The 22170-nt window shown below is 39.6% G+C and overlaps 1 pseudogene; it reads right to left on the bottom strand.

Moving 5' to 3' along the window:
* Nucleotides 1–3300: 3300 nt before the first annotated feature.
* On the bottom strand, nt 3301–9383 carry LOC148052217 (uncharacterized; annotated as a pseudogene).
* Nucleotides 9384–22170: the final 12787 nt, after the last annotated feature.

The raw sequence follows: 22170 nt of genomic DNA on the forward strand, positions 1-22170 counted from the left end.
AATATGATTCTGTGAGTTTTGAACAAATGGAAAATGAGTGAGACTAATTTACATCTTCTCCTCACGAAGTACTCTGTAAAGAGTGTGAAAGACACATTACCATACAATCTTAATGTTTAGCACGGAGCCTAACATTAATACTATTTACTGATGTACTTAAATGCCTAGGCACAGATGATAAAAGCATTCATCTTAGAAATAATGTTAGTTTATCTTGTTTAAATAATATTACAAAATCACTCCTAATCTTTCTTAATATACTTAGGATTTGGGAAATTTTATTTGGTGAAGTATTATTCAGATAACTGTTAACCCATCTGTAAATTATTAAACTGATTACTCATTCTGCTACTTGGCCAACATTTTTTAAGACTGTTTTCCCATCTTATAAGAAAATAAAAAATTGGAAGCTGAAAAAAGAGTAGACCATATAGACTTACTTTCTTTATCCAAGGTACCCTTAGGAACTATTTGAACAGTTACTGGCTTGGAGAAGGTATTTCTGATGGGAAAGCATATGAAACTAAATGACTAGAAGCTAAAATTAGTCAGCTTCACTAGAGAAATTGGATGAAAATTTCTAAGGGTGAATGAACAGTAGTAAGTTTTAAGGGTATTTGAACAACTGACTTGAGGTTATGGCGGCCTCATAGTTTCTTGACTGATTGAATGTTATTGTCTGTTTGAGATGTAATAGATTTGCTGCAAGAATCCATGGCGGTATATAATTATAATACTATAGGAACCCAGTCAATATGATCCTGATGGTCCTTTCCAGCATTAAAATCTGTGACAGTAATTTTCTAAAGCTGTGGTAACTGTAGTTTCTCCTGTCATGATACTCATTGCAAGGTAGACAGTTTATAGCTTGAAGACAATTTTGTTGGAGTTTGTTTTTTTTTTTTTTATCTTTCTGTGATAATTTTCATAGCAAGTTTTGGCTCTCCAACACTAACTAGAATATGAAATGTATGTTGGCAAGATCCAAGCCAGTTTTAGTGAAGGAAGCACTTGAGAATGAACACTGAATAGGGAGATGATAATATTTATTTTGGATTTTTGTTTGACTCAAAAAGCCCTCTTGATTAAACAAATTCAATATTTTGATACAATCACATATGTTGCATTCAGATTAGAGCCAATCCTCAAAAGCAGAATATTAGACTAAAAATAATACTAGGATATAAGATAAGATACAGTCAATAAAGGAATATTTCAATTTAATCATCATAAAGTAATAGTTATGTAGCAATACAAGGTACCAGAGTGATCAGTTCTGTGTACCTAGTTTTGAAGTTAGATGTCTGCAAGTCCTGCACAGCTTGTTTCATTGCAGTCCTCCGTACAATCTAAAGTTGTTTTTACCTGTGCTATTGATCCTGGCAGCTATAAGAGATTGTAAACATGCATCTATACACTGTCAGATTAAGCCCTAAAGCTGGTTCTACCCAGTTGTCACATTTACAGTACTGTAAGGACTAGAAAATTATGATCTATCATTTGTGTTCATACTCTTGAGGCTTTCGTATCTTCCTGTACCTGCACTTTGATGGCCTCCCCTATCATGTTGTGCTTGTACTCTTGGTGTCCCCTGCAACAGTCTTATTTTTCAAAAACAGCCTTCAAGATGTCTCTTTGTAAAAACAAAGCTAATTTTTAATTAGCACGACTTAATGATACATACATCCTGAACAGTTCACTCCACAAAACTAACAGTCTGGAAGAATATACTATATATGTTAATATCTCAATCATAATGTATTACAAATATCATACTTTGGTAACTACTTGTTATTACTATTTATTATTTGCATCAATATCACTGGTTTATGATAAAAATTACTTACCATGCATGTAGCCACATCATGCAGTTCCATGGATAAATTTAGCAAGCTATCTTATTGAGAAATCATTTCAAAAATTCACTCCTTTGAAAGTTATAAACTTTTAATTGCTAGTATAAGCTTTGTTCAGTTAGTGTCAATTTTTTGTTCTGATCATTGCTCTGTTTATCATAACTGTCTTTTTTCTTTGCTTCTTGTCTCAGTTTGAACATTCTATCCAATTAAAAATTATAATGCCCTAAAAAAGCTTGGGATAAATTGCAACCGCCAACTTATATATCTTCTTAAGTAGCAGAAGATTTTTTTTTTTTTTTTTTTTTTTTTACTTCTGGGACTGAAGTAATGAAAGAGTAGCATGGCACAACTTTTTTTTTTCTCAAGAAAACAGAAAAATATAAACCGGTTTTAGATATTATGTATGCATGGTATTATTTGACAGTATATGGTCATTCATTGACAATTTTATTTTCAGAAAAAAATTATTTTCACAGAAATTTTATTTTCACAAATATTTTTTTGATGCTTTTGTACAGTGAGGAGATTGAATATGACAGTAATTATTTAAACCCCAATCAAATTTAAAGGAACAGAATAATAAGCCTGATAACAAAAAAATGCCAAAGTTAAACATACCACTAAAACTGACAGATATTTATAGGGAAATTGTATACAATTACATAGAGCATCTGACATTGATCTAGTGTTAGGGCACATAAATATACACACTTCCTATAACCTTGAGCATCTTCTTAATAATTTAGAAAAATATACGCAAAGTTGGCAGCTTGATTGAGACTTGCAAGTAGACACTTCTTAAAGCTTCCAAAATATGCAAAATTAGGGTGGTATTTTTTTTGGAATTTTGAAATAGTGTTTTCCAGGTAGAAGATAGCATGTAACCAGGATCCACTGGAGATTTGCAGGTAAAAATGCATAATGTATCCTTTTAATATTTTATTTTGCAGGCAATCATATTATTTTGAAAGCTACAGAACAAACATATCCATTTAGATTTAAATCCCATATGGGTTTGTACGAGAATTTGACAATGATGTAAAGCAGCATTGTAAGGAAAACATAACATAAAACTTACTAGAAAAATTAACTGCAATGATACTTACAGGTAAGAAAATAAATGCTAATGAAAATAACCTGTTTTACAAGGAACCTGATTTGATATTTAAAGGCCCTGACAAAAGTTGAGGAGATCTGGCCTTTTAGAAGAATCATGGACAACTTAATATAGAAACTGGCGAATTGTTTTCCCGATTGAAGTAACTTTTCTTGAAGAAAATACAAAGAAGAATTTAGCTGGTCACAGTAAATTATTCATAATATACATTTGAATATATAATATTAACATAGGATTCATGCTTTGATTTCATGATTTATTTAAAGTGAACAATGTGTGTGTTGTTCTCAATGGGAAAGGGAGTTCTCTTCTTCTCAGCCCTGATCACATGCATGGTCCCCACCCATTGTCCCGGTACTGCCACTCATGCCGGAAGCTGTACGAGGAGGGTGGTCTATCTGAAACCTAATGAACCAGAGTACAAGTCTCAGGAAGAAACCACCCATCTGGGCAGCAGCCCACATTTACATCAGTTTTAAGTTACTGGGACATCACAGGCACAGCTGCAATTGTTGCTAGGTAATGATTTATGTGATTGTCTATGTGCTTTTGCTCATAAAGCATATGCTTATATCTGGAAATCACAAATGTGCAAAATTCTGCAGTCAATCTATTTTCAATGTATTTTTTTCAAAGTGCTAAACTTTTCTCCTGGTACAGAAATTGCCTGAACTAGCAGTACTTATATGAGAAGGTCGATAATTCAATATTAACTGAAACAAATTTTCTATAATTAAGCTCTAGAGGCTTTTTTGTTGTTGTTGTTACCAGAGATTCCTTTACATTAGAAGTAGACTTCATTTTGCAAAGAGTGCAATAATTTCTGATTAGTTTTTACTTTTAGCAATTCATTTAGTGGTCACAAGCACATTTATTTGCAAAGGTAAAGAAAAAAACTGTGGCACTTAGCAGGTAATGCCACATTGGTCTTAAAATCTAACATAATGAAATAAAAAATACAGTTGAACACGACCAGTTACTAAAGCTGAATAGACACACAGAGATGAAGGAAGGTGATGCCCCGGTTCTGAGACCTACAGAGCATTGCTGTATGAAGAGGTAGGTATATCTGTGCATTGCATAGACAACTAGCCTATGAATGACCCCTGTGTTCAGATGTCAAACTGCTATCAGTAAAAATTTCTGTATAGGTCATATTCAGACTAATAAATGACTCCTTTTCAGTTTGCTTCGGTAGCAAGGCTCCTTCATAATTTGCAGTGGAAAATATATAGGCGGGAAAAAAGTTTATAACTTAAGGTGTATCTCTAGATTTCAATCTCTGAAACTTCCAGGTTAAATAATAAATAGGCTTCTCTACCTATGATTGTTAACAGAAGGTATTGCATTTTTTTCAAACTATTAAGTCACAGAATATTCAGGACTTGGGTTGCTTCTGAATGGTATCTTTGGTAATAAGAAACTAGTACTAAACTTTGGATTTTCACCCTTTAAAACCATTGACTTGCAGTTACCATATGAAAAGTGCAATTGATTTCCATTTAGCTATAATGGAATTTATGCCTAGGTTATATTGAATGGAGTGAGCGATGTGGAGTGTAGTGAATCACACTTCTGGTGCTCACTCCATCTTGTGTGACGCATGGAGGGATGTAAAGTCCTTGGAAATAAAATTCCCATGTTTCTCTTCAGTCAATTGACTGCAAGTATTGTGTAGCAGAGTCAGTAAGGGATGCTTTTAAGCAGAAGCAAGGGGTGGATGATCAACCATAAAGCTTCTTTAATGAATTAAATTACACCAGTGATAGTTTCTTGTTGTTCCAGACAGTAGCGCCTGCTATTCACCAGCCTATAGGCAATAATACTGAGCAAGTAACATGATCTCAGTTGATGTCAGTTATTGCTTTCCTATTCCCCCTTTCAGCAAAGGATTTTAGAGCCATAGATTGGGACTACTAGTCTGAAATACATTTGAAGAGGTCAAGAGGTGTTATTAAAAGTCTTCTGGGAGAGATTTTCTACTCCTATGAAAGGTAAGACACATAAAACAATGCCTTATTTCAAAGTATTTTTCCTTCTTTGCTATAAAAAAATGTGCTTTAAAAAGATCTGAAAGAATTTTTTAGTAACTTTTGTCATGTTACTGTCAGTTTCTGTTGCTGGGTTTTATTTGCATGGCACCAACACTTTGCATATGATGTGGACCTAAGTTTTGAATTAGTTACTTTTACTGGTGTATTTGTGGTCTTGTGGTTAATCTACTATGTTCAAGATTTTATCACCCCGTCTTGAATTGATCTGAAACTGTATTGAACAGCTATGTTATTTTTCCTTTAATTCAGTTAAACTATGGATATAGGCAATTGTACAGTAATATTAACTTTTTTTTCTTCTCTCTACCACAGTTTTTCTAATGGGGGGGGGGGGCAAATTATGTATGGGTCTTAATGTATGTGGTTTTTTGCTTTAGAGGTTTCTTTTTCTACCTTGGTTGTTTGGGTTTTTTTTCTTGGATGTTGTCCCGATCCAATGTCGGGGGAGGTTTCGATACGATCCCAAGGACGAGATTAAGATGCTGGAGTCGGTCAGATGTCTTTTACTTTTATTTGAGGGGAGAAGAGAACGGAGGGAGGAGGGAGGGCAAGGGAGGAGGGGAAAAGAATAGGAGAGAGAGAGAGAGAAAGAGAAGGAGGAGTTTACCACCACCACCACCTCGGGTCCTGATGATCTTCTGCTGGGTCTCCTGTGGCCTCAGGCTTCGTCGGGGACCAAAGCGGGGGGGAGGCTTGAGGGTGCAGGAACAGAAGGAGTGGTCTCGCACACCGCCGCCCCGCCGAGGGGCACGTGTGCTCCTTATATAGGGGCTCATGCATGCACGGATCACAAATGCGTACGTGTGGTTCGCCACGGATGTGCTGTCCCTGCCTCTGCTCTTTTCGCGCCTTTTTTGTCCCCGCCTCGGCTCTTTTCGCGCCTTTAGTCTGTGCGCAGGCGCACGAGATTGTTTTTCTCAAAGCTGTGGAGAAGATGGTCTTCTCGAAGCGTGACGCTGGATGGCGCTACAGCGGCAATGTCGAGACAAAAACCACATTTTTCTATCGGTCCTTTACACCACCCCGTGGCTCGACATTGCAGCTTGTTGGCATAGGAGGAAGAGAAAGAAAGAGAGAGGAAAGAAGGGGGAAAGGAAGAAAACGGGAGTTGAGGGAGTTGGGGATAAGGGTGGAGGAAAATTGTGGGAAGGAAGAAGGGAACAACATTGTTTTAGGTGAAGGAACATCTTAACACAGAAGAACTGAGGTACTGCTCAATGCAAACTCATTCTCAAACAACTTTAACAATTCTTCAACTTTGGAGGACAAACATTAGGAATGGGGTTAACAGTAACTGGCAATATGCAATTTCTTCCTTCAGGAGGAACTGGGAATGGGTTTAAATGATTGGTACGGAGGTTGGTTGTGGCTGATGGATGGTACAGATTTTTGTTACGCCATCAGGTGGAGCACTGGGAACAAATTGCATATTTGACATAACATGTCGAATTAATTGAATAAAACAGGGGATTATGCAGGGTAGGAACAGTAAGGTGGCGGTTGCAGATAATAGATACAATATTAATTGTTTCACCCAGGGTGCCCCTGGTAACCAGGACCACAAATCACCGTTCCAACCATTCCAGGTTTGAACAGGGACGTGGGCTATTTTCCTGATACCTTGGGTCAACTGGAGAACTACTTCTCCCACATCATCTATTTCTAGGCAGCAGTTAGAGATATTTAATTTTCCACACACTCCTCCCTCCTCAGCCAATAAATAATCTAAAACCATATGGTGTTGAAGGATTGCCGTGCGCATTTGTTGCGATTGTCGAGTTAATAGGTCTATGGCGTCAGCAGTTTTGTTGGTGATAATTTCTAGGGCCGCTTGTAGTCTAATTATTCGATTAAGATTATAAATCGGTTCTCTTGCCCCTGCAATGGGCTCGTTAGGATTCCAGGTTGCTGGCCCATACTGTTCAATTATTTGCTCGGGGGGCCATTCGTCATTTCCCCATTTTTGTGTCCCACCTAAATTTACCTTGGTAGACCGCGTCTTACGGGCAATCCTTCTATCCCCGAGGTTATCGTACACCTTTACGCCTAGTTGGGGTCCACCAGTTTCTGGCAGGAGGAAAAATAGGGGCCTTATAATCCCTATATAACAAACTCCTGACCACCCCGTGGGTAAGAACTTGTATGCCGTGTTCCCACATATCCAATAATGCCCGTTTTTGGCTTTATTTCACTGAGCAAACAGCCCATCTTTCCCTGGTGGAAACTGAAAATAAGTTGTGCCTTTGTCCCCCAGAGGGCTGAAAAAGGTGGTTGCCCCATCCCTTATTCGGCGGGTACAATACCAAGCCCCAGAAGTAGTGAACATTCAATATTTACTTTTTGCAAAGAAAACTAAACAATTACACTTCCTAAGCAAGTACAACATTTGATGTTACTTGGCTATTAAGTTTTCCCATATACAGGACTATTTAGTGATGAAAATAGAGGAAGATCAAGAAAGTAAGAATTATGTATATAGTAAATCATAGGTTGAAATCCTTGAGCTGTCTAACATAAATAGGCGTCATTGGAAAATTATTGGGCATTTTTTCTTAAATAAGCACACACACATATATATGATTAAACATGCACCAGACAATTAGATGTCTTTGTACTATTGCATAAGGACTGTAGTGCATTGAAACATCTAATATTTAGCCTGTTTGCCATAAATATTAAATCTTGACTTATTCTTAGAGCTGCAATGAAGTACAAACATGTATGCACACATATGTACCACCAATTATAAAAACTGATATACACAGTGGAATATTCTAATGGGTTGGTGTCCCTGAGTCAAAAAGATCCAAAGTAGCAGGCGCATCATGGTCATATCGCCGCCCTTAAAAACAGAAACAGGAACAAAACTCGCTCCTTGGGTTAGAAGGAGGGAATAATCCATTTGGTGTGGATTTTGTTGGTTCTCCCACAGGTACCTTTCGCTTTCCATGCATATTTGTGTAGGGGGGTATCTAATATGAGAGGCACAGCTCCCATGGTGGGAAGCTTGACCAGAACCTGCTGGCCAGGGGAGTAAGATGATGCACTGGGGGAATTAGAGTTTTGAGAGACGGGTACCATGGTTGGGGCTTGTGGACAAAAATGCTGCAATTTTCGGGCACCCATTTGTACCCCAGTGATTACTGACATTGGCCACTGCCTCCCCCACCCGCTCAGCCCATCCCGGTTGGTGGGGTTTAGTAGGTCTCCTTTATTATTGCAGGTGAGTTGTCTGATGAACATCCACCCTCCGCCTCCCTCCTCACCCTGAGAGGGCAGAGATTTTAGTTTCCCACCACTCTTTTTGTCCTTCTTAAACCCTTCCTCGCTGTCCAATGCTGGCACAGAAGGCGGGTTCAGTTTGGGAGGGGGTCCTTGCCCAGACCACCTCCGCACCAGGAGCTTTAACTTTTTGGTGGGGAGCCCATCCATTAGGTCTCAGGGCACACCCTTTTGCAGTCCCACCTGCCACAATTCTTGTCGGAGCAGGGCTTTTTCCCTTTTTGTTAGGTCGGGGCTTCCCCCGAAGGAGCCAGCGGTTTGTTTGCCGGCTCCGCTGTCTGCACGGCCCTAGTTTCCACTTTATTGTAAGTTCTGCCTACTGGCCCATATTTTCTGTTTATTAGTTCCTGGGCTATCTCCCCCCAGGTCCACACCTTTCTCCCCCACGGCCGTTGTTCGGGGGTTACCATTCCCTCCAGGGCAGCTGCGATTCACTCCTCGCGAGGCACATTTTGAATTCTCCCCTGTAACTGGATCCCAATAGGTTTTAGCAAGTCGGGGAGTCCTCTTATTAGCGGCGTCAGCTGCTCGGGGTCTACTGGTAGCAACATTGGAGAGCTTAGATTTGGTTTCAGCTCCCGGTCGTACATCATTTGTAGGCAAGCCGCCTTTTGTATGTTTTCTAGTAGTTGATCGACCGAACTAATTAGAACTAGGGGATACCCCCTCTCCAATGGGTTCAGCCCCCCCGCCCAATATGCAGCCCTCTGGGTCAGAGACCATGGGGCTCTGCGATCGCCCATTGTGAGAAAGACACTGGGGCCCCAATACCCCTCTGCTTCCTTTTCCGATAGCATGATCCCGTCCCCCCCCCGACAGGGATACCCTCCACATGTATTTGGTTTCAGACTCCCTTGCTGTTCTAGCAAAGTCCTTTCGGAGCTTAGCCAATTCGGTGGCGGTAAAAGGGATTTCTTTCGTTACAACTTGGGGACGGCTGTCACTATCGTCCTCGTATATGTATTCTGTCTTTACCAGCAGGCGCATATGGGGGGGGTTATCCACAGTCTCTCTTAATCCCTTTAGATCTTTCTGGGGGTAAATTTGGCGTACCCCTTTCTCCTCCAGCATTACCTCTGCCTCAGCGGGGGTGTCTGCCTCTGTCCTGATCCAATGTCGGGGGAGGTTTCAATATGATCCCAAGGACGAGATTAAGACGCTGGAATCCGTCAAATGTCATACAACCTTTCACTTTTATTCGAGGGGAGAAGAGAACGGAGGGAGGAGGGAGGGCAAGGGAGGAGGGGAAAAGAATAGGAGAGAGAGAAAGAGAAAGAAAGAGAAGGAAAAGGAGTTTATCGCCACCACCTCGAGTCCTGACGATCTTCTGCTGGGTCTCCGGTGGCCTCGGGCGTCGTCGGGGACCGAAGCGGGGGGGGGGGAGGCTGGAGGGTGCAGGAACAGGAGGAGTGGTCTCTCACGCGCCGCCGCTGCCGCCCCGCCCGAGGGGCACGTGTGCTCCTTATATAGGGGCTCACGCATGCGCGGATCACAAATGCGTACGTGCAGCTCGCCACGGATGTGCCGTCCCCGCCTCTGCTCTTTTCGCGCCTTTTTGTCCCCGCCTCGGCTCTTTTCGCGCCTTTAGTCTGAGCGCAGGCGCACGAGATTGTTTTTCTTAAAGCTGTGGAGAAGGTGGTCTTTTCGAAGCGCGATGCTGGGTGGCGCTACGGCGGCAATGTCGAGACAAAAACCACATTTTTCTATCGGTCCTTTACAGCCTCCCTCAGGAGCTGAGCCCTCAGCTCCTCCTTCAGAATCATATTCTGGCGCTTCTCCTCCTCTAGCACCTGTTTGGTCTCTAGTAGTTGCTCTCGCAGCAGTGTTATTGCTGCTTGCAATGAAGCGGCCACAGCCTCCGATGGGCAGGGCGCTCGTTTCTTATCCTCCACCGCCGCTGCCAGACACGCTCCTAACACAGCACATACAATGGCTTTCCCTTTCCCTTTCTTTACTCTAGCTTCTCTATGTAAGAAAGACCGCTATTCAATCCATAACACTTTGCAGTTGGAACCAGTGGTCCCGAGCCCAATCTTGTCCTGGGGGTGAGGGGCGAGAGCGGTACGTTTCTAAAAACTCATATAATCTCTCCGTCTCTTCACAAAAATCGCCTGCCTTTTGGGCGGCCATGTCCTACAAAGGGGAATTCGTCCCGGGAGGGTCAAACCTTAAAAAGACCAAGTTTCCCCTATACACTCCCAGGAGGCCAATACGCACACTACTATGAGACAAAGACAAGTCTGCAAAGGGGATATCGTCCTGAGGGGGTCACGCCGTAGAATTCAAGCTTCCCCTGTACTCCCCCAGGAGGCCAGACCTTATGAGTCTAGTATGAGACAGTATGAGACAGAGAAGAACCTACAAAGGGGATATCATCCTGAGGGGGTCACAGCATAAAATTCAAGTTTCCCCTATCCTCCCTCAGGAGCTCAAATCACAAAGTAGTACATGCGCTTCAGTGCAAAGGTCTCAACACCCACTCCTTTCTTGCACTTCGTTTGTCTCCAGCTGCTTCCCTCGCAGGAGAGCAGAACCACGGATCGGAACTCTGCACTCGCTTCATACTTATTTGTACGTCTCGTTCACACACAATCGCTCAGCACACCGTAAGGTTGTATGACACTCTCATCTCAAGGGATCCTGTCCATGATGCCAATTAAATGTCCCGATCCAATGTCGGGGGAGGTTTCGATACGATCCCAAGGACGAGATTAAGACGCTGGAGTCGGTCAGATGTCATACAACCTTTCACTTTTATTTGAGGGGAGAAGAGAATGGAGGGAGGAGGGAGGGCAAGGGAGGAGGGGAAAAGAATAGGAGAGAGAGAGAGAGAAAGAGAAGGAGGAGTTTACCACCACCACCACCTCGGGTCCTGATGATCTTCTGCTGGGTCTCCTGTGGCCTCAGGCTTCGTCGGGGACCAAAGCGGGGGGGAGGCTTGAGGGTGCAGGAACAGAAGGAGAGGTCTCTCACGTGCCGCTGCCGCACCGAGGGGCACGTGTGCTCCTTATATAGGGGCTCATGCATGCGCGGATCACAAATGCGTACGTGCGGCTCGCCACGGATGTGCTGTCCCCGCCTCTGCTCTTTTCGCGCGTTTTTTGTCCCCGCCTCGGCTCTTTTCGCGCCTTTAGTCTGTGCGCAGGCGCACGAGGTTGTTTTTCTCAAAGCTGTGGAGAAGATGGTCTTTTCGAAGCGCGACGCTGGATGGCGCTACAGCGGCAATGTCGAGACAAAAACCACATTTTTCTATCGGTCCTTTACAGGTGTTTTTGTTTTTTTGTTTTTTTTTAAGATATGCTGCTCTGAACAAGTTTCTGGGTTTGGTTGTGGGTTTTTTTTTACTAGACTTCTGCTGAAATACACTAACAATCCGGTACAGACAGATTTTTCCTAGCAATACTATTTTTTTTTTTTGTTTTCTGATATATTTCTGTGAATGTTTTGCTTTATTTCAGTTAACTTCTATTTTGTTAATGAATCAGTCAATTTTATATTTTTGCATGTCTATATTCAGGAAGATTACTTGTTTCCTAAGTAACAAGTAATAGGATGAGAAGAAATGGCCTCAAGTTGCACCAGGGGAGGTTTAGATTGGATATTAAGAAAAATTTCTTCACTGAAAGGGTTATCAAGCATTATAACAGGCTGCCCAGGGAAGTGATTGAGTCACCATCCCTGGAGGTATTTAAAAGATGTGTAGATGTGGCACTTAGGGACATGATTTAGTGGTGGACTTGGCAGTGCTAGGTTCATGTTTGGACTTGATGATCTTAAGGGTCTTTTTCCAACCTAAATGATTCTATGACTCTATGATTCTAAGTTTCAACAATTTTCATATTTCAATAGGAATTATAAACAGTTTTCAAGTCTGTCAAACTATATAATGACCTGATGCCGAAGCTACATACCTGTTTTATATGAGTAACAGTTTTTTGAAGATCTACATATACCTTCAGCAGGAATCATGGTAGTCACTTTGAGATTGACAAACTATTCAACTGTTATGGGTTTCATGCCAAGTTTAAAAAAAAACACAAAAGTTTCCAGAATATTTAGGATTTTTATGAAAATCTTTTTTCCCTATGTTTAAAATCCTAAGCTAAAAGGTATAAATATTATTTTCTCTTTTACATTGTTAAGGATTTGCTTCACGCAGTTGAATTTGTGTTGGAATATTGGTTAAAAAATAAACAGTTTCTGCAGGATATAATCAAGAAAGCTGGATTCTCAATCATAGTTTAATTTTTTGCACATACAGTAGACCACCTCTGAGAACAAAGTACAGTTGAGGCTTTGTTGCTTTTTCCATTCCAAAGTTGTTAAAAATTTATACCTTTCATTAAATGCTGCTGGAGTCAACTGCTCAGAAGCATTGAAATTCAAACCTGCAGTATCCAAAGATGTTCTGCTTAAAAAATACATGTTTTTATGTAGTGTTATTTTTCTGTGACATAAAATTATAGATCCATAATCCTTCACCACTTGTTGTTTTTCTGTGCTCACAGCTCTTAAATTCTATGAAAATTATTTCTGAGAAATGTGTTGGATTTTCCCATTGTCAGGTGTATAATATACTCTCACAGAATTCCCAGTGCTCTTTAACATCAATAATCCATTGCTTTGATGACATATATGTGTCATATTTTACTTAGTTCTTATTTTTGAAAAGTTCTTTTTACAGGACTGTTTCCAGTAGCTTCACTATATTAAAGAAAAAGAGAGAAAATGGACATGATGGAAGGAACAACTGTTTCTAATTCATGTGTACTGTATATGTTCTGTTTTAAAAGGTGTTGCTAGAGGAAGAAAGGGAAGTTTGCCAATTTAACCCCCAGAGGGGATCGGGGAGTAGTTTCAAATGCTCACTTCTCCAGGGAAACAGTGTGGCTTTGGACAGGAAGACCTGACAGTGATTTTCCTTTTTTGCTATGGAATAGTGATTTGTACCTGAGCTGGATCAGCACTTGTCAGCTTGACAGTCTCAACTGTTAGGTACTTAGGCAGCCAAAAGCACTGGAGCTTTGCTTCCCACATGCTCAATGTAGTTGTCTTTTGGAAGCAGTCAATGAACAGAAATTGCCTCCTATGCCACAGGGAAGAGAACTCGGCTCTAACTTTTACCTTCCCATGGACCATACCAGTACTTAACTAAGCACTTACATGAGATAGAGTGAACAATACAAGGCATTCCTGATGGAGTCAATCCAACAGAACAAGAATCTCTTTGAGTGTGAATTTGTCAATGAACAAACCCACTCTTCCAAAATCTGCAAAAGCAGATCATATTCTCTGCTCAGCATTCCTCTAATGAGATTCATAAAAAAGTTCAGGTTGCAAGAACCTTCCAGGGTCATCTGTCCAAATGCTGCTCAAAGAAAATCAAATTAGATCAGGTTGATCAGGGACTCAAGTTGAGTCTTGAACACGTCCAAGGATGGAGACTTCATTCTGGACATCTTTCAGTATTTGATCACCCTCATGGTAAATTTATTTTTTTCCTTATATCTGAACAGAGTTGCCATGTTCCAACGTATACCTACTCTCATCCTACTGCTGTGCACCTCTGAGAAGAGACTGGCTCCATTTCCCTGTATTCTCTGTAGACAGCAAACAGTCTCCCCTAAGACTTCTCTTGTCCAGGGTGAACTGGCTCAGCTCTTTCAGACTATCCATGCATGGCCTGTGCTCCAGCCTGCTCACCATCTTGGAATATCCCAAATGCACACCTTGCTTCCTGGAAGGGCATTTGAGAACGTGAAAGACTCTACTTGTAAAAAGCTGAATGCCTGAACAGCCTATGGAACTGTAAAATTTTTCTCAGTGTCAGTGTAGGCTGATGTCCTGCAGTCTTCTGAGGATGTGTAGGCTTTAATCCTTCTGGGTAGCTTCCTGGTGGTTCCCAGGAGCAAATCTAGTGTTATGTTCAACAGCTTCTTCCATACAAGTATCTTGGACAGTCTGCAGTAAAAATTTTCTCAGTAATTCCAGCTTCCTAACCACTTGAGAGCAAATCTTTTTTTTAATCTATTGGTTTTGTTTGTTAGTGTCTTTTGAGGTTAGTCTGTTTTATGGTTGAAGCTAAAATGGGTGAGCTCCATATAGCATATCCGAACACTGGCCATAAGGGAGAGTCAGAGATGAGGATGCCTTTATACTAACTACAGTGAAAGACGCTGTCTTGCCTCAGGTAACAGATGATGTGTTCAGTCTGTGCATGCACATATACATAGACCTTGCATTTCAAAAAATACCACTTAATGGTAATCAATGCTTTTATTTGCTGCTGCTTACTTCCAGAGTGGAAGTATTATAAATACTTGTCATGTATAGAATAAATATTACAGAAGATAAAATATTTTTTGCCACTTCATGACACTTACTCTTTTAATTGACCTTATAATGAGGTTTTATAAAATCCTAATGGGGTCTGATTCATGTTTTGTTGATGCCAGTGGAGCTTTGTGGGGTGACTTTGGTCCTCCATATGGAACTCATTCCTGAATAGAGGCCTGCAGTAAGGAAGCATAATAACATTTCAATCACTGTCAGAAGTTAGAGTGGTTAGTCCAATCATCGCCTCACAGTAATTACATTGAGGATTGGGTTAATTTTTGATCACTCTCATTTACTCTAAGACACATCATTTTAATGTACATACTGACACATTGAGATGGACCATTTATGAGGGGTGATGGACTCTACTGCCATTAAGTTTTAATGCATCATTAATTTTCTAGGCAGATGTAAAACAAGGACTATTCTGTTCTTCATTCCCAAGGTTGACTTAAAAGTCAGTGACCTCTCTTGATTGAGTGGTCATTAAAATAGTCTATACTGTAGTCATTTTAATCTTCAGAGCATATAAATATTAGGAGTTAAAAAAAATCATGCAAATTTTGTCTAAGACTCCAGCTTATTAATTTCTACATTAAAATAATGCATAGACTTCTCTTCAAATGAACCTGAGAGAACGTTTTAGATTCCTTTGTCTCCTTTGTACAAGGTGACATTCTACCAAAAATGATTGCATAACAGTAAAAGCATTTCAGGCACTCAGTCTCCAAAGATTTAAGCCTGTTCAATACTTAGGTATTTAAATTACGCCCGTGAGCTGGAAATTTTTGTGGAGGCAAGAAAAAAACAGTGCTTAACCATATAATAGAGAGGATTTTACATAAGGTGGAATGCTAATGTCCCTAGAGTTTTAAGATCCAAGGAGGTATAATATCATTGTGCAAAGCTGCTACTGCAGATTGTGTTTCCTGGCCCATACCTTGACTGTGAGTACAGCTTCTGTTCGGGGACTGGTTGCACAGATGTTCATGGACAGAGTGTTGACTAGAAAAATGCACACAACTAATTTATTGGGATTGTCAGCATACGATTAACCTTCACATGGGGAATCTAATCCCTTGAACAGGGTTTCCAGGTGTTATCCAGGGGACAATGGGAATCTCCACCTCTAACAACCTTGCAATGATATTTTCAGCTGGATTAGCTGAGACTCACCGAGCTGTTGTTCTGCTGATATGTGGGAACAGATTCTAATACCAATTTAAAGTCATATGCATAGAGTTTTCCCAGTTCTTTGGTCTACAGCAGGAACTGCATGGTGTCTCCTAACTTTCCTGGTGTCCTTCCCTCTCCAGGGAGTTCATCAACATAGCCTGGTATGCAAACAGTGCCTCTCAGCTGGTATAATACATAGGAGAAGCTGCCTTGGGCAATTCCCCAAAACTGCCTCAGATCCCTCACAAAGAGCTCCTATACCCATTATTCAGTTGCTTTGCTGCAGAGCTATTGCAGACTTGAGTCAATCACCTTCTTGTGAATCTGCCAGATGTCCAGTCTATCTCTTTTCTGTAAATCAGTCCGTTGTCTCACACCAGTCCCTTGTTTCATCTGTGCAGAGATTAGCTGCAGGGCTCCTACATGATCCAGGGATTGAGGACTATGTGTGATGGGTATGCATGCGGGCACAACCTTCACACCCTGCTACATCACAACTGTCATTTTAGTGCAAATTAAAAACTCCACAAGTTTTGCCACACTGTGTGTGGCAAGATTGGCATTTTTTGTTTCTCTGTTTTCACTAAACCATCAGGTAGGTTTGGAGTGAACACACGAATTTTTGTTAATTTCTCCAGATGGATTTTTGATTTTTTTAAGATTAAAATAGAAACAGCTTTTTTTTTTTTTTTTTTTGTTGGCTTACCCTGTTTTGGTTGTTGTTGCTTGTTTGTTTGTTTGTTTTCTTTTTGGCAATGTTGGAATAAAATACTGAGTTTTGTGTATTCTGACTGAAAAAATGAACGTATATATAACAGTGTGCTTGCTTGTACTTCTCCTGGCATATGTCATGTAAGTGAAAATAAATATGTGCTAGTTCTCTCTTTGCAGCAATGATAGAGGACCACCTGGACACTTCCTTGGGTATGTCATTGTGCCACCTTGATGAGTGAGTGAAAACTAAAATAATTTTCAGTGTTAAGGATGATTATTATGGTACCCCCCAGCAGGGTTAGCAAGCTTGTCCAAGAAACTTTAAGACCAAAAGAGAAAGACAAATACAGGGCAATATGGTGCTACCAGGCCTGAGAATGCCTTATCTGTTATGTTTTGGAAAAATTGGTACATACGGGGATGGGCCATCACGGCAGTGCTGTACACTGAGAAGTAAACCTTTCTAAAACCTTCCTCTCCTTCATGCTGGAACTGATTTCTCCAATATAAATGTGATGAAATGCCTTAGAGGAGCTGGACAATAATATAAGTAGGTACTTTTCTGTTGAAGTGAGAGTGGTAGTTAAGTACATAGTATTTACATAAACGTCCTTTCAAAGAGAAGAGCAAAAGTTAGTTCAGCTTTCACAGCTGGAGGAAGCATCCAAGATTCTTTCAGTAGGAAGAAACAGATAGATGCAGAGTGCTCCTTTTTAATCTCCCCAGATATTTCATGACAACGGCATTGTTATTTTACAAGGACTAATTTAACAGAAAAATAAGGAGCAAAACAGCAGCTTTTACAACAGTGTTTTCAGAAACTTAATAAGAGATCCTGTTTTATTATCCTAATCACGTTTACCGATTTAGTGCCTGTTCTTTTGCTGTTCCTGAAATGCACCAGAATAATTTTCTTTCTACAAATACTATTGACTGCTGTCCTTTAAAAGTTGAATGTATCTGCATTATTTGTTTGGGTTTTGTTGTTAGTAATCCTTTTTTTTTTTTTTAGTTGTGCTATAAAATTGGAATACGCCTTGTTGTGAAATACATGGAGCTTGTGAACCAGCGTTGCCCTGAAGACTGCATTGTATTTTAATAGGGGGAGTACATCACTCTTAAAAGTGTCAGCTAATCACCCATAGGCTTGTGTTATGGATTGTTTCCCATGCAATTTCTAAATGTACTTATTGGTAAACATGTGTAACTGTTAATCCTTTCTAAAATTACTAAAGTGTGAGGAGGAAGGAGCAGCAGAGAGGAGCTGTTATGGACTGACCACAACTCCCCATTCCCCATTCCCCCTGCACCACTTGGGGAGCAGGGGAGTTAGAGGAGTTGGGAATGCAGGAGTGTTGAGCCTGGGAAAGTGTGTGTGTGGTGGAAGGTGTTTTAATTTGTTTTTGTTTCTCATTATCCAAACATGTTTTAGTTGGCAATCAATTAAATTAATTTTCCCCAAGTTGAGTCTGTTTTGCCTGTGACTGTAATTGGTAAGCGATCTCCCCGTCTTTAGTTTTTATCGCAGTCCATGAGCTTTTTCATCTTACTTTCTCCCCTGCCCTGTTGAGGAGGGAGAGCAAGAGAGCAGCTGGGTGGGTGTCTGTCAGCCAACTGAGGTCAACCCACCACAGTATAACATCTTTATATGGATATATTGATATAATATATTAGTATTGATATAGGAAAAAAATACTACTTTGAAATCAGCTTTCATAGAACATCAAGTTTTATAGTATTGTCAGCACAGAAGAAGGTGGGAGTATCACAGCGGAGGAATTAGAGGAGTATAACAGTGGTGTAAATGGAATTTATTATTATATCACTCTTCTTTCCAATACTTTCACCTTTTATGAGCATAAAATGACGCTGAATTATACTAGTTTTGAGATTACATGAAGGTTACCAGTCTAGGCAGGGAGATTTTGCCACAGCCTCCTAAGACTGTAGGCAAAAAATTCATTAGTTTAGGAGTGCTGTATGATTTCATTGACTGCAATAGCATTAGGTATGATCAGTGATCCCCAGTAGGAGCAACATCAGTTCCCATGAATCGCTATCATATCTTTACCTCACTAGAGTGTTTGATGAACACATAGTGGACGAAAGTGGCTACCTATTCATAAATATTTACATGTCAGATTATTGACTTAAAAGTTTAAGTAGAACAAATTTGGGATGTTACTCTATCTATGGTATTTGGAATAGTTCTAGCACAGGACCTCAGTTGTGATTGGACTGTTTTCTGCATTTAAGTAAACATGCAGCTCGAGGTGATTAATTCCTTTGACTAGGTTTGGTTATGATGTTGTTTCAATAATTATTGCATTAGGTAAATAAAAAGTTATCTGGATGCATAACACTCATTCTAAATCAAACAAAACAAGATGACATTAAAATTTGCAGTAGCTATTAAATTTAGAAATAAAACCTCAAAGATTGTTAGGGAGTTCATTAATTAACACATTTATAGGTTGAACAAGTGGGTTAATGCAGATTCACTAACACAGCAGTTTTGTGCGAGTAGGAACCCAGCTTCGTGATGGTCAAAATTAATTTGGCATGACCATTGAGCCTTTCTCATTGCCTGTTCACCTGGTAGAGCTTCCGTCTACAGGCTGTATAAATGGTGGTGGATGGAACTCTGAAGGTAATAACTCAATTTCATTACTGGTGAGAAATCCTAACTGATGCTTGTCCCTAAAAGGAATTGAATCATGTTAGCTTTGACTGCTTTTTAAAGGAAGGAACCTCATTGTTAAATACAATATTCAAGAAAGAATATTCTTAACACAGAAAAAAAGATATAAAGGAGAAGTGCATATACAGGTCAGATAGTTATCAAAGCTATGTACACAATGACTACTGATTCTTGGTGATTCTTGGAGCTCTGAAGCTCAGGTAATGACTATTTGCTAACGGTTTACCAGTAAAGTAAACTTAAGTTTTGCATTAGCTGAAGGTCTGTTCCAATGATTGTGTTCCTTGTGTAATGACAAATCCTATTGCAAATAAGAAAACTGCTTAAACAAGATGTTTATAACATACAGCGTATTACAGCACATTTTATGATTCATGTAGCCTAAAAATGAATATAAATTGATTATTTTCTTCTTTCTGGTGCTTGATTTGAAATGTAAGTATTTTTTTCTCTTTAATAACCTATCAATGATTTTTCAGAGTAAAGAGTCTTTCTATGTCATTAGACTATGCCTTCTTGTAAATTCTACCAACTCATAAATATTAACATTTGTCTTGGTGTTGAAGGGTGTAAATAAAGCTTTGTGGTGTTTGGAGGTGGGGGATGAGGAAAGGGAGGAAGCGGTAACAAGGAAACTAAGGTACAAGTTTTTTCAAGTTCAAAAGCTGAATCTAGATTTCTAGAATTAAAGTACATGGATGTTTCATTGCACTTTCAGCTCACAACCATATTTTAAAATTACAGTCAATCTTAATCTCACTGATTTTTCCTTGGTCACGTCAGTTATTCTGTTAGGGTTACATATAAAGTCAAATATATCATAGACATTTTGTAGTCAAACACAATAACTTAACGTTGGTATTATTCCAGTTTCTACCATCTCAAGAGAAAGCTATATGTACAATCAGTTACTACAGGCAGAAGAGGTGCTGGGTAGACAAATCCTATACTAGTGCCCTTGGCATCACTAGCTGAATAGTCATCAGTTTCGGGATGTGGTAATTAATTTTGTAAACTATGGTTTCACTAGCAAGATTGTGTACACACTAAAGAGTATCCCAGTAATTGTAAGCCTTCTCAGGGAAATTCTATGAATTATGTTAATGGAAAAAAATTATAATTTTGCCTACAGTGACTCATGAAACAGTAACTGATTTGTGATACTAGAGAATCATAGTCCAAGTGATGTGGCACACACATATAGTGATATTGCATCCTAGCTGCTAATGTGCATGGCACTGACTGAAAGGCTTTGGTGGTATTTCCACATCACTGGTTTTGTGTTTGTTTGCATGTTTGTTTGTTTGTTTAAGATGGAAAATTCTAAAAATTATATAAATATGTAGAAATCAGAATATATCCTGATAATGTAAACAGATGTGTGTGCATAAGCAAATTCTAATTAGAATAAAAGCACACAAATGCCAAGGGGAGGTGGAAAGAACTTGACTTGGTCATAATTCACCTGAGCGCAAACACTGGTTGCATGCTCCCAAAACACTCTTTCTTTGTGTAGTGTGACATTTCTGTCTCAACGAAGTAGGATCTAGCAATATTGACTGAATTTTTAAATATGGCTCACTACAATTTGTGTAATCCTTACAAATATACATGTGTACTTTTGTATATACCTGAACAAGGTATGTACATCTTATAGGGAAAAACAGAAAGTTGAAAAATTACACTGGTCTCCATCAAGAATGCAATAGTGCTCTACAGATAAATTCATTTGCCTAAAAATATGTATTTTTGTGTAGATATTTAAGAAGCATTACACAAAGGAGTTATTTTAACATTGCATGATCTTATTTACTTGGATGGATAGGGTGGGGAAAATGTTGTTATTTATACTTCTAACAGCCCAGTACAGTAGTAAATATGCTTAACTTTAAACATGGTGGGCAAGAATAACCTGCTTTGACATTGCCTTTTCTGCAAGATATCATTTATCAGAACAGTTTATAGCGCTTTTTAGTTTCCTTGGCCAAATGCCAATATAGTAATACACATGGCTTGAACAAGGTAAGAAAGCAATTATTAAACAAATGTGGTTTAATATAGACTCCAGTAGGAAAAGCATCAACTCTGTACAAGCTCAAGTCAAGTCATGAAACACACTGGACAGCTAGATTTTTGCAAGTATTTGCAAGATCCAATTGGACAGAAAGCAGAGAAGGTTGTGGTTTTGAATGTGTGAGAGAACCTTAATTTGCATGGAAACAAATCTGACATGTTTGTTACAGTTCTTAACTATACAATTTTTTTAAATTATCCAAGTAGTTGCAAATAATGAATAGATATTGAAAGCAGCACTTAACAAATCAGGTAAGGGATACTTGTGAAAAAGAGAACAACTTGTTCTCCTGAGTACATGGTGAATAAGAGAGAAAGAGATAAATTTACTGAGAGTTTAGGTTAGACATTTCCATAGTCAGACAGATTCCAGGTAATTTATTTTAGTACGAAGTACTTTATTATGAAGACTTTTAAAAGCATGTTAGGGAAATGTCTGTTAGAAATACCCTGCATGCAGCTGATATTGCCTTGCAACAGAAAATTGGACTAGATGACTAGTAGCAGTCTCTTCTAGCTTTGTTTTCTGGGATTGTAATTCTCTGTAATGGTCTTGGAAAACAAAATGAAGCAGCACTACCTGACTTGGAAGACCTTGGCTTGGACCAGTGTCAGATGGCACATAAATTAATACTACATAGAGTCATATTTGTTTGTGTGCTTATGTATCAAAACAGAAAATATGCGTTATGGTTACAACCTCTGCAGTAATTCATATATTGAAATGCCTGAAAAAGGCTTCAAACACTGGCAGAAGTTGGCCAGAAGGGCTGTTGAATTTCCTGACTTGGAGATATTCCAAATTTGAGTGGGCAAAGCCCCGAGCAACCTGATCTATGCTGGCCCTTTGCAGAGCAG

The sequence above is a fragment of the Nipponia nippon genome, unplaced genomic scaffold, assembly GCF_047370975.1.
Source record: "Nipponia nippon isolate SJK-2023a ecotype South Korea unplaced genomic scaffold, ASM4737097v1 scaffold_5, whole genome shotgun sequence".
NCBI classification, from domain to species: Eukaryota; Metazoa; Chordata; class Aves; order Pelecaniformes; family Threskiornithidae; genus Nipponia; species Nipponia nippon.